Below are 13,420 nucleotides of genomic sequence, written 5' to 3'. Positions count from 1 at the left end.
GAAAGTCATCCCTCTTGTATCACCAACTAAGGTGACACACTGTTCCCAAATGGCAAAGGTACCATCAAGTCAACAGAGCTGCAGTTCTTCCCTATGCTTTTCTTGCAAAGTGGCAAAGCGCTGCATCTTCTAGATACTTCGTAATTGTTTAAAGTCCAGGAAAATTCAGTATCATGACAGTGTTCTACAATGAAGCACCATCTGCCTTATTGTACAATATTTAATACTCAGATTTTAATTAACAATTAAATCTAAATTATAGCCATTGAAAAAGAAGGGATGAAAAAGCTTCATGACAACTCACAAACAATCCAGGACTTCCCTACCTAAACGTTCATGTATTTTAGGGGAAGGAAACCACATAAAAAACATCCCATAAAAAATCTGTACATCCCAGAAATCTTTATTTGACCCTACTCCACTGTAATTACAGGTAACAATTTAAGCTGTATGCAATGAGCTCTTGTATATATTTAAACAAAGTTAACTATTACAAACAGGGAAAACCTATTGGAGCTTTTGCTCACCTTTGGATTTGCAAAACCATGCACTCTTATAATTTGAGAAATAATGTGAGAGGTCACTTAATGTATTTTACAAATAACAAAATCAAAATAATTCATCTTGGATGCAATTTAGCTGCTTCCTTTGCCAAAGTTCACTATCAGGAAAATAATTTTTTGCTGATTTAAATGAAGCCACAGAACCACAGGTGGCTGAGGTTGGAAGGTCACCTGGTCCAACCCCCTGCTCAAGCAGGGCCACCTAGAACTGGTTGCCCAGGACCACCTCCAGACAGCTTTTGAGTATCTCCAAGGATGGAGATTCCACCATGTCTCTGGGCAACTTATGCCGGTGCTCGGTCACCCTCACAGGGAAAAAAAGTGTTTCGTGATGTTCAGAGGGAATCTCCTGTGTTTCAGTTTGTGCCCATTGCCTCTGGTCCTGCCACTGGGCACCACTGAAAAGAGCCTGGCTCCGTCCTCTTTGCACCCTCCCTTCAGGTTTTTATAGACATTAAGAAGATCCCCCCTGAGCCTTCTCTTCACTAGGCTAAACAGTCCCAGCTCCCTCAGCCTCTCCTCGTAGGAGAGATGCTCCAGATCCTTCTTCATGGGCCTTCATTGGATTCTCTCCAGCCTCTTGTACTGGGGAGCCCAGAACAGGAACCAGTACTCCAGGTGTGGCCTCACCAACGCTGAGCGGAGAGGAAGAATCACCTCCCTCGACCTGCTGGCAACACGCTTCCTAATGCAGCCAATGCATTAGCCTTCCTTGCTGCAAGGGCACATTGCTGGCTCATCTTCAACTTGGCATCCACCAGGATCCCAGATCCTTTTCTGCAAAGCTGCTTTCCAGCTGGGTGGCCCCCAGCATATACTGCTGCATGGGGCTTTTCCCCCCCAGGGGCAGGACTTTGCACTTCTCCCTGCTGAATTTCATGAGGTTCCTGTCTGCCCACTTCTCTGTTCGGCCAGTTTTCAATCCCCCTCACTGTCTGCTCATCCAGCCCCTACTTCACCAGCTTCTCTGTGAGGATGTTATGTCAAAAGCCTTACTGAAATGAATGTAGACAAGATCCATTGCTCTCCCCTCACCTATCAAGCCAGACATTTCACTGTAGAAGGTTATGAGGTTGGTCAAGCATAACTTCCCCTTTTTAATGGTCAAGACTTACTGGTAACGACTGTGTCATGCACTTGTAGTAAACCACAGGAAGTCTTAGCAGTTATTTTGGATCTACAGTTGTTAAGGTTGGAAACTGCTTTACTGGCCATACAGAGAGAAGGGGAAAAAAGAAAAGAAAAAAACCCCCTCCGTTTAATGGTATTTCCCTCCCCCCATCTTAAATATCAACATGAAAGAAACGTGCAAAATATCAAGGTGGCATTTTTCAGTCAACCTACCAGATTAATAGAGGGGAGAAAAAACTGAGCAACTACTTCAGAGAAAAAGGCTGAGCAAAGAGGAATAAAGAGCTACGTAGTCTGGTAGTCTCATGCTCCCAAACACCATCTGAAACATTCTCGTTTGCATTAGTGCACTTTGCCACACTTCTGAATTACCAGCTTTTTCAAGAGTGCTCTAAATCTCTAGATTCATGAGTTCTCTCTAGTTTGCCCTTGTGAAAAAATACAGTATTAAAATATTCTGAGTATTCTGTTTAAGCAGTCCACACACAATAAAATCTACTGGACAATCACCCAAGTCGACATTAATGAACAGGTACCTTTGGGCTTCTAAGAAGGCAGAGCTAACAGGTGAGTATTTAAATATGTCAGAATCTACATATCTACAGAGTCTAAATATGTCAGTATCTGAATATGTCAGAGTCCATCTTAAAGATGACTGCAAGCTTATACAGATGTAAAGACGATTACAAGCTGGATAAAACCTTGGGATTTTTTTTTATCATAAAGGCTGTGATCTAGATGAATTATACAGGTGTTTGATAGTATGACTTTTAAAAGCCTCTATAGCTTATTGCTTTTAAACAAATAATGTGAATAGTAAATTTGAAATACAGGTATTTTATCAAATAAAAGGCTCTAGGTCTACATGCAGCATAGTCTGAATATTAAAAGATACCCTTTCAATGTGAACCAGCATCTTATGCCCTTGAGATTACACACTGAATACTGAAGCAGATGGAAACTGCAGAGAGGAACATAAAAAGTTACAGATGTGCATAGACTAAGAAGTGCAGCTGCATGTGTAATAATGCAAGGCAAACGGGTCTCAGAGATAAATTCTGCATTCACACCTTTCACTGACTTTATCATATGGAAATATCTGAGTGATCTGACAGGTCTCTTGAATCAACTGTAGTGAGTAAAATTAGCTTCTGCTCTCCCTAGAATACTTTCTATATAAAAAAGGACACCACAGAATAATGGCTATCGCTTTGTACCATTTAACTACAGGAATGTCAGGTACTTTTTTAATAGATTATTTGTGGCTTGCAAGTTCAACAGTGCTGAAGGAAAGAAATTCCAACTCTTAACAGAATTAATAGACACTGTTAGACAATACAGTAGTCTATTAGGAACATAGGAAAAGAGAAGGAAACTGCCTGTGTCACTGCCTGCTATTACAATTCTTTAATCTTAGTTGGAAAATGCTCAATTCCACCTTAAAAGTGGAACACTGCCCCTTAGCCTTCAGGTGCTTTTTGTTTATGAATATACCAGAGATGCAATTATGCTCTTTTTCAGGCTTTGTCATCCCTCACTGAGCAAGATAAATTTCTTAAGCCCCCTGTTTTATGATAGAATTAACCAAGAAAAAGACAAATTAAGAGCAGCAAGTTAGTGCAGCTTTTCCTGCAAACTCACTTGCCTTCAGCAGAAACCATGAGACATGTTCCAGATGAAGTCTCCTCAGCGAGTTATAAAATTACACTCACAATTCCCTACTGCTACCAAAATATTTTGCTTCATGTATCTAGAACGCCATTTCCCTTCCTCACAGCTGGATCGCACTGTGGGTTACTGCTGTCATTCTGCTCGAGCAAGTCAGAGTGGCTTTCTCCTTAGCTGTCATCCCCTACAAATGAGTCACTAGTTTACCGTGAAACTTCTTAGCTCATAAATCCATCCCCACTGCTCAAGTCCTCCCAGTCACCCGTATTCTGCTGTAATCCTATGCAATGATAAGGCTTCCCTACTTCCCGTCAAAAGCAAGTGTCATTAGCATACTTCAACTTTCTGAGACAGAACTACTGAAATTTTTAACAAGGTCTTCTATCTTATCAAAGGCAGACACTAATTTAGTCTGACATACGCTACCTCTCATAAATCCATTTACATGTATTCCACTTTTCCACTTGCCTCCCTGCCTTTGATTCTTCTTAAAGTTTTTTTCTATTCCTTTGCTATAGGAAAAAAAGAAAAAAAGAGATTAATAATTTTCAAGCTACCAGAACCACCTCTTCTCTACTTTCTGAAAAACAGCAACTGCATTTGCTCTTCTGCAGTTAAATACCATCTCTATTTTGATAGCATTCTGTTTGTTTTGAAATGTTTGTTACAAGACTTTCTAAAATACAACTTATTTCACCCAGCCCCCTACAAACCTGAGCACTAGGAACTTCTAGGTTTCATCTTCATTTCATTAGAAGAATTTTCACTGTAAGAGTTTCCACCTGTATAAATTTATTTCACTCTTAATCCCTATTCCATGTTCAATATGACTAACTGCACACATAAACTGGGGTGACAGCTCTAATCATAACCCCATGCTCACTGCATAACACCCAACTTCCTTTCTTGTTTCGTTTTTAATGGATAAATAGCTTTTTCTGCTTGGATTCTTTGCCTTTACAAGGTCAAACTCAGCTTGACTTCTGGCAACTTCTTATTCACATTTTAAGACTTCTGAACTCTATGACGGTCTTCATTTTTTGAACAACCACTTTTGCCACTCCTTGCAAGTTCTTGGCTAGCTTCTGATATTCTCTTTGGCTGGCTTTTCTTCTGATTAGGTCTGCAATTATTCTGCTTGTGTATTCTGCTTTTTCTTGGGATGCAAATCCTACGCGCTTTTTCTAATTCTGAATCAAAGAGGTTCCAAGAACCCCACCATTAGCTCCCTTAGCTCTTTGGTTCAACTAATTTCAAACCATTTCCCTATACTTTCTCAGTCTGCATTTTTGAAATTCAAAACCTTTAATTGGAAACTCCTTTCAATCTAAACTGCATAAATCTCTGATGCCAATTATTCAATCTAAACTTGGTTTCTACAAACAGCTCTTCTAGAATGTCCTCAATGCTTATAAAACCCAGTTTAAAGCAACATTATCTCTTTTTAGTTCAATAACTGTGTGTGAACATTGCATCCAGGAATAACTGGCCCCCAGAACTAGTGGTGAATTTATGACCTATACAAGAGTTAAAGTCTCCACAGCTTATTCTGGCAGGCAAGTAACTTTATTCCATCTACTGTGTTCCAATAATTCCATGTATACTTAACACAAGAAAACTCTTTTGCATCTGAAATTACTGTGTGTGAAAGACTCATCCAATGAAAGTATACAATTCCAACTCAATAATACACTTCACATACAAGATAACCATGTAGAACAGACTTAGCTTTTAACAACGAAAATAGCAACCTGTTCTGGAATGCTTTATCCCTTCACTGTTGTTCTTTATCTAAGAGCATCCAGCCTTTGAATCCTTAATATTTACTTCTCGTTCCTTTCCCTGACAAATATGTATAAATATATGCCTTTCATAACACGATCTTTCATAACAAATGTAACTGAAATAAAAGACCAGGTCCCAGAAATGCTCTATATATCCTACCACCAGAAGAAAGAACCTGGTTTTACATCGTTAACTTTTACAAATAGTCAAAGTTAGCATCACAATCCTTGCAGTACAACACATTTTACTACTACTTAAGTCTGTGCAATTTCCCATACCTCACAATACCTGAAAAAAGTATAAGGTTATTTTATGTAGCAGAATACACACGTTTCAAGCTACCCAAGCAATAGCTCAGTATCTCAAACTACTTCACAAGTCGAGATTGAGGGAATTAATAACCAACCTGCTGCCCATTTTACAGAATTCAAATACCAGCATAAAGGTTCCGTGATTTATTCAACATTACAGGAGACGGAGCCTAAGCCTACTTAGCATCTAGTTTCATGCTTTAGCCAAAACTACTAACCACTCCTAATGTTGTATACAAAGCATGGACACAGGAGCTAGAGTAGAGAACCAAATTTAAGGAAAGGAAAATACTCTTTCAGTGATTTCAGAAAGAAGCTACATCTTTATTTATCTGTAAGGTTTCTTAATTAACCCATTCAAAAGTGGATTAATTTCTTAGATTCTGTAATCATTTTAAATCTAATACACCCTCAGGATCTTTCTGCAAGTCCTGTCTTCCACATCAGCCTTCAACAAGTGTCCTAACACCCGCTGGGACTACTTTATTTATAGAATCATAGGCTCATTGAGGTTGGAAGGGAGATCTGGAGGTCATTTAAATCCAACTCCGTATTCACTTAAGTAAAACACAAATAGAAGTGTTGGCAAGTTTGGAGCCAGGGACTGTACAGTGCTTGTGGATGGGTAACCTTCACTTACGACTTCTGTGATCCAAAATAGTTGCACATTTTAACAACAGGTAAATACCATACTAAACATTGAATCAGGCAAAGAAATACTTTATTTTCAACACTAAAACTTGAAAATGTTTCCAGAATACTTTATTTTGATGCTTACCAGACAAAGAATATTTTAGACAGTAAAAATTTCCGAAGTAATAACAGGGTCAGATTGTTTCAGATTCTTTCTTCGCCACTATTTACATTCCCAAATACATTTTAGTGAGAGAAATGAGGAATAACTAAAATAAAGACTTGCTCCTTGAACTGATTTTTAGTAAGAAAAAGCACCATATAGTTCATAAGAAACTTCAAAACAACTGTTAAATACAAATGTCATTTATATTTTACACTAAACTACAGTCACAGCACTTCTTGTAAAACCTCTTCAAAGGCTGAGAGAAAAGCACAAATTCCAATTCCTGAAGACCATTTGAACAAAACGTATCTGGAAAACCAAAATGCTGTAGGGTATGATTCAGTCATATTGCACGACAAAAGAGAGGAAGAACATATGAGGCATGGCCACTAGTAATCATAACCCTTAATATGGAATTAGCTGAAGCTTAGAAGAGCCATTTGCTATATCCCTTCCATTCCTGTTACCCTCTCTCCCACCTACCCCAAAACTCAGAAAGGTCTGCAGAGAGGTCCCTTCACCACCACTGCATCCTAAGGAAGCTTTATGGAACCCCGAAAACTGCAGCAGCTGCTTGGACTAAAACCCCTCATTGCACCACAAGTTACCTGCTGCCTGCCATATGGTCTGATCACATACTACCCAACCCTCTCCAACCCCTTAGCCTGGCAGGGCCAAGTCAGCAGAGCAGAAAGTTGCAAAAGGAGGCTCAGCAGGAGATACCAATTGCTGCTAACAGCTTCAAATGGTTTAACACGTACCTCGTGCCAGAAACAGGGCGCTAACTGAAGATGCAGCCATCAGCTATCAAGATACCAGACATTCTGGACTTGGAAAGAAGAGAAGAGGTGAACATCAGTCTTCCATCCTAATTCTATCCAGGATGGAGGAAGCATGGCTCAAAAAGGACTATGATTTGGACAATCAATACACTTCCATTTGCTAGAGTGTGGAAAGCCATGAGCTAATGAATTTTGCGCTACTGGCAAACCTCATCCAATTAGCCTGCAATGATTGGGAAGCGGCATATAAGCCAACCCTCAGGAAACCTTGCAAAACTCACGTCGTGGTTTAACCCCAGCCAGCAAATAAACTCCACGCAGCTGCTCGCTCACCACCCCCCCCCCCCCCCCGTGGGCTCTTGCTCCCCCCCCCTCCGGTGGGATGGGGGAGAGAATCGGGAGGGCACAAGTAGAAAAGCTCCCGGGTTGAGATAAAAACAGTTTAATAATTGAAATAAAAGAAAATAGAACAGTAATAATAACAATGAGAACAACAACAATAACAGAATATACAAAGCAGGCGATGCACAATGCAACTGCTCACTGACCGCATGTCACAAACAGGGGGGGAGCCCCCCCACACACCTGGTTTTTATACTGAGCATGATGTCACATGGTATAGAATACCCCACTGCCCAGCTGGGTCCACCGCCCCAGCTGTGCTCCCCCCAGGTGCAAGCACCACCCAGCAACAGCCAAAGCATCAATGGGCCATCAACGCTCCTTTCATACCAAACCCAAAACACAGCACACCCCCCAAGCTACTGGGAAGAATGTTCACTCTGTCCCAGCCAGAAGCAGGACAACTCAACAAAAGGCCAATAAATCAGAGAGTTTCTGCTTTTTTGTGTAGAAAAGCATCCCTGGCAAAAACAGGGTATTTTTTTCCTCATCACATTTACTTAACTTTTTCACCTCTTACACTTGCCTTGGAGAGTTTCAGTTCTGTCCCTGAGCAGAAACACAATACCTCAACACAAGAACGGGCCAGTGCTGATGAAGGCCTCTGTATCGCTATATAAACATTCATATCAACCGCTATATCAACGTGCGCATCCCTTGTTTAGCAACACACTCATGCCTACTCCCACTACCAGCACCAACTCTTGGGCCCTTTTAGGCTATTTTTTCTTGAACGGTGCCAAGCTGACTTAAGCTCCCACAGACACGCACAACTGCTTACGTCAGTGATGCCACACTCCAAATATCTAGGAACTCTCCAAGCCTGCAATGGCCCCTGGGCAGCCACCTACTCCTAAAGGGACTTTCAACAGAGATGAGATCAGCAAACATATCCCATAATCCTAGAGCGGAGTAAATGGCCCATGGAGCATGAGATCTGTGATAGCAAAATTACAGACTGTAACAGAGCAGAATTTCCTGCATCCGTTGACTTGAATCCTCCTCTTTATAGCGAGTTTCTCAATAACTGGGGTTTTTTCCTGCTTTGGGAGATGAGCAGATTTCAGCCTCTATCAGTTTGATGAGTAAGATCTTATTTATTCATCCTTCTGCCTATACTTCATTACTTCTCATAGTCCACAGCACTTCCCCTAAGGGGACAGAAAGGATTCCCCTTGGTGGTAACTGAAATCTCTTTGCTCTTCAGTCTCAGCACTCTTCTCATTTACTTCTTACATGTCTATGTGAAAATTCCCTTGGAAAAATAGTTCAAAGATGTTTATCTAAACCTGTTGAGACCTTCAAGTAAGAACTTCATGGCAATAACTACCCACTCATTACACATACAAATGCCAATTTTGTTAATTATTTCAGAGCTCACCTGTAGGAGGAGAGTGGAGGTACGATACTGTCAAATCAGCACTAAACATCTAGAGTTTGGGTTGGACACACCACCATCTAGCAGAGTAGTTAAGTACAAGTTGCTTCATTTTAATAAAGACAAATCAGTTTTCAACAGTTCAGAAAACACTCCTACATTGCTTTGTATTTTCCTCTCTCTCAGTTATGCTATGCATGAGATGACATTCAGGAAAGTATTAGTGAAACCAGTTATGCCCACTAACACACAAAATTGCCTAGAAGAGAAAGATTCTTACATAGTTGCTGTCTATTCAGCTAGCAAGCATCATCCCCACGTAACAGACAACTGAAGTGAGTGATCGGGTAAATTTGTCCGCTAGCACTGTGTGAGGGGACAGAATGCAAGCCCCCCTTTGCCCTCTGCACTGCTTACTGGTATCTATCTGTTGGGCAGAAACCGCTTGCCAGAGCCGGTTCACGACCTCCCAGCAGCGTGCCGAATTGGCAGCGCTGTCAGCGAGGCAGCGCCAGAGCCCAGAGACTCACGAGCCTCCGAGGACTCACCGGGGGATTCTCCAGCTGCCCTTCCCGGGTCCCTTCCCGCGGCCACCCAGTGACTTGATGCTGCTGGCAGCCCGCCCAGTCTTATGCTGCTTGATGCTGCTGAGGGAATTACTGAGTGCTGCGGAGAAAAGGGAGGAAGGCTCGAGAAGCAACTTTTAATTTTCCACAACTTGCGCTGCACTTCTTCCTCTTAGTGCAAGCCTTCCACATGGTCTCACTTCTGTCTCCCCATGTGACTAACAGATTGCATGCACTGAAGGCAGCCGAGACAAAAAGCAATCACACGGGGATCTCCCAAACCTCCCAATCTCTCCTACACTGTTCTCTCTCAATGCAGCTTTTATTCTGTTTTCTTCCTATCTACAATGAAGATGCTAAAATAATTAAAGCAATGATTCTTTCACTTTGGATAAGCTTGTTAAGAGCGCTTTATGCTGAAAACCATGAAAAATGTACTCTTTTATTATTTACACAAATGACTTTTAGAGCATTTTCCTGATGGACTGTTATTATTACTTGATAATAGTAATCTAAAATGAACATAGCATGAAAATCTTCAGAAGAAAAGAAAAATTTTATAACTAAATAATTGAGAGAATACTCTTATAGCACTTGGCATGACAGGATGATTCAGACAGACGACAGCAATATACTGAAGTAATAATGTCACTGTCAGCTCTTTCAAAACAGAAACAGCAGAAAATCCAACCATCTCAAGAATATAATCAATGTAATCACTTTCTGTATCCTTATCTGCTGGAACCGTAACAAATATGATAAAACAAACCTCTGCATGTAATTGGTAGATCTTTCAGAAGAGAGAACATCATCTTGTCTGTTAGTACAGCCTGAGGGGGAAGGCGGGGGTGGAGACAACACTCACCATCTTTTGGAATGAAAGTTTTCTCTACTTCACCTCCAAAAAAATTAAAGAAACCAGCTAGTTTAATTATGGGAATAATCTAGAGGCAGCACAAACACTGTTAGAATTTTTGGTCCATGACGCAAGCCTGAATAAAATACTAACAAAACAAACCAAAAAAAAAAACACATTATCTTGGCTTTTGTTTCAGTGTAAAAAATGGTCTTTTAGAAGCATGAAGAACACAAGGCCATTCCCCTCCACCCCACAAAAAACAGATGTGAAAACCTGGTTGCTTCATTCAGATTAAAATGTCCTAATACAAATATACATCTTACCTTAACTTAAGGGTGGTATAAATGCAGATTTCGTAAATCACATCACTTTGAGTTTGATAGTGAAACTTCTGTTTGTTGATTTAGTAATTTTTATTACTAAACTTGCACAATGAAAATACAGTCAATTACAGATTGTTAATTTAAAAATATTTAGATTTCAAGTACTCCACCATATTACGGCTCTTTCAAGAGCCATTTCTGGAAAAAATAACTACGATTTTGAATTGTCCATTTCAGACCATGTGTATTAAAAGCAACTCGGAAGTAAAATACTTTTATACTTAACTCTGAGACTCAGCAGTACAACAAAACACGACTAGTTATTCTTCCCTGAACTGAAAATGCTTGAAACAACATTCTTAGCTGTAATTTCAAGGTACTTAAAAACAAACAAAAAAAAGCTCTGCAGGAAACCCACCCTTCATTAGGTATTTCAATCAACTGACTTTGGCCTTTCTGTAGCACTGAGATATACTAGATATACGTATATTAATGTTTAATAAAGTTTTAAAAAAGCAAAGACGCTACTAGAAAAGATGATACTAATTCAGATGCAGAACATTAACAGTCCTCTACTACTGAGACAGAATCACACTGTATTTCATGACACAGTGTTTATATACAGGGACTTTAAAGAAGACCTGATGCGAGCTGAAGAAAAGCCATCCGATCTACAGAAGCTGTGATTTCAAATGAAAAAAACAAGCAGCACAAAGGCCACCAAATACCCACTTCTACATTTCACCACGTGATTACAGTTCAGTCATACAAGTCAAAACATGCATGTTAAAGTTCTCAAACTTCACAAACCCAGCTGTCATTTTCAATTTCTGCTGGCTTAGTCAGCCATCAAGTAGTCTAGGAAATGACACAACCTCATCAGAGCTCAGCTTCCTTAATTCATTTAAGATTATGCTGGCTGGCTGACTGTAATAAAAATGTGTATCGAAAGATCCTCTGCAATCTTTTCAGAGCCGAGATCAGCTGTCAAAATCTACTTCAAATAAAGTTGCATTTGAATACAAACCAAACTGCAGAAAAAGAATGTAGGACACTTTACCTTAATTGGAGCGCGGCTGAACTGTATTTTTCTGTTGGCTGGGATTTCATCTTCATCTGGCAATCCATTAATTTCAGAATATTCCATATCAGGCTCGTAACAGTTATTTTCATCACTGTCATCCTGATCATCCTGTTCTGTACCTGTCTCTCCCCAGTCAGAATTATACCTCGATCGTACCCGATACACATTGTAGTCAGAGTGCATGTAAACATGGGAACTCTGAAAATTATTCACATCTTCATGCAGTTCTTTTTCACTTGCTTCATCATAATGGGTAGTGTCTGAAACAGCATCTGTGGCAAAATCACCACCTGAAGCTACATTTCTTGGTACTTCTGCAGCTTCGGGTCTATCAAAGATACCCTCTGCATGCTCCGACCGTTCCTTTTGTTTCAACAAAACTTCCGTCTCTGTTTTTGACTTACTCCTAGCACAGCTGTCCACAGATCTTTCGCCGTCAAGCACGCTGACCAAACCCTGTTGACTTGCTGCAGAGCTCTCAACAGAATCAGTGCTTGCCTCTGTACTCTTCTTTATTTCTTCAGCTGTTTTTGAACCTGCTGAAGTGCCTGTGGATGTCTTCTGTCTCAGTGCTGAAGACGTGCTATTCTGCTGAGAGTTCTCAGCAGACATCAAGCCTGTACTCTTTTTGGCTGGCGGAGACCACGTGCCAGTATCTTTCAGAGGACTGAAACCCTCAAGGTTTGCAACTGGGGAGGAGATATTTGTGACGGTAGACGAGAGGTTTAGCGGATAGTGACCAGTTACAGTGTACTCTTCATTGTTCTCCGACTTTTCTACAACGATTACGTTGTGCGAGTCAGCATTTTCAAAAACTGCGCTGAGCTGACTCACAGTTGGAGAGACAGTCTCTGTCCTTGGGCTAAGACTGTCCAGTGAATCAGTGCTGCCTCTATGAGACTTAGAGCTGCACCATTCATCCTCATTGGAAATGACTTTCTCTTTCTTTGGGGAATAGCGATTGGAATGTCCCGTTTCATGAGCGTTCCGCTCAAACATCTTCCGAGTTTCAGTAAACTTGGAATAGGAAGGACCATCATGGACAGTATCAAATCTACTAATCCTTTCTGAGACGGAGGATTCCAATTTTACGATTGAGCCATCTGCTTTTTCTACAAATTCCTTGGGCCTAATTCGTCTTTGAGGTGACGGAGGGCCACCCTTCCCCCTGGTTTTAGGGGTAACTCCAGCACTTTCACTGGGCTCCATGCCCATCTGCATAAATAAGTTCTTAATCCTATTGACATTTGAGCCATATTTCCTTCCCCTGCTCTGCGAGGCCTCTCCTTCCTCTTTCGTTTTTTGGTCTCCATCTGATTTCGGTTTGTCAAAGGTGCTTTTCAGTGCCTGGAACTCAGTTCTGTAAGCATTCCTGTGAGGAGAGGCACTTCGGAGGGTTGATCTTTCTCCTGAAGACTCCGTTTTCATCATGTTTACTCCAGGAGCGCAAAACCAGCTTACATAGTTTCTGTGGTACCGCTTTCAGTAGTATGTCACAGCTGAGATTCTGCTTGAGGAGTGTTTTTCTCAGGGGGCACTGCCCTTCAGCAGGGCCACACTTGACAGAAGATCTGGAGGCAAATATCTAAACATATGCGGTCAATTCTGACAAAGCAGCACAACCGAGGAGTCTCAAGAACAATGGCTGACTTAACCTGCAATAGAAAGAGGGTTTTCTGAATCATGTCAGGTACTTGTACTTCTTTAAATTTAAGCCACAATTCCCATTTACCATTATTTGATGTGTTTACAAAAAAATAGTACAAAAA

The 13,420-nt window shown here is 40.8% G+C and overlaps 1 pseudogene; it reads right to left on the bottom strand.

Moving 5' to 3' along the window:
• Nucleotides 1–11,627: 11,627 nt before the first annotated feature.
• Nucleotides 11,628–13,082, bottom strand: LOC104073430 (annotated as a pseudogene).
• Nucleotides 13,083–13,420: the final 338 nt, after the last annotated feature.

The sequence above is a fragment of the Fulmarus glacialis genome, unplaced genomic scaffold (assembly GCF_000690835.1).
Source record: "Fulmarus glacialis isolate BGI_N327 unplaced genomic scaffold, ASM69083v1 scaffold5220, whole genome shotgun sequence".
In the NCBI taxonomy this organism is placed as follows: domain Eukaryota; kingdom Metazoa; phylum Chordata; class Aves; order Procellariiformes; family Procellariidae; genus Fulmarus; species Fulmarus glacialis.
Note: the sequence above shows the minus strand (reverse complement) of the source record. Positions and strands in the feature narration are given on the sequence as shown.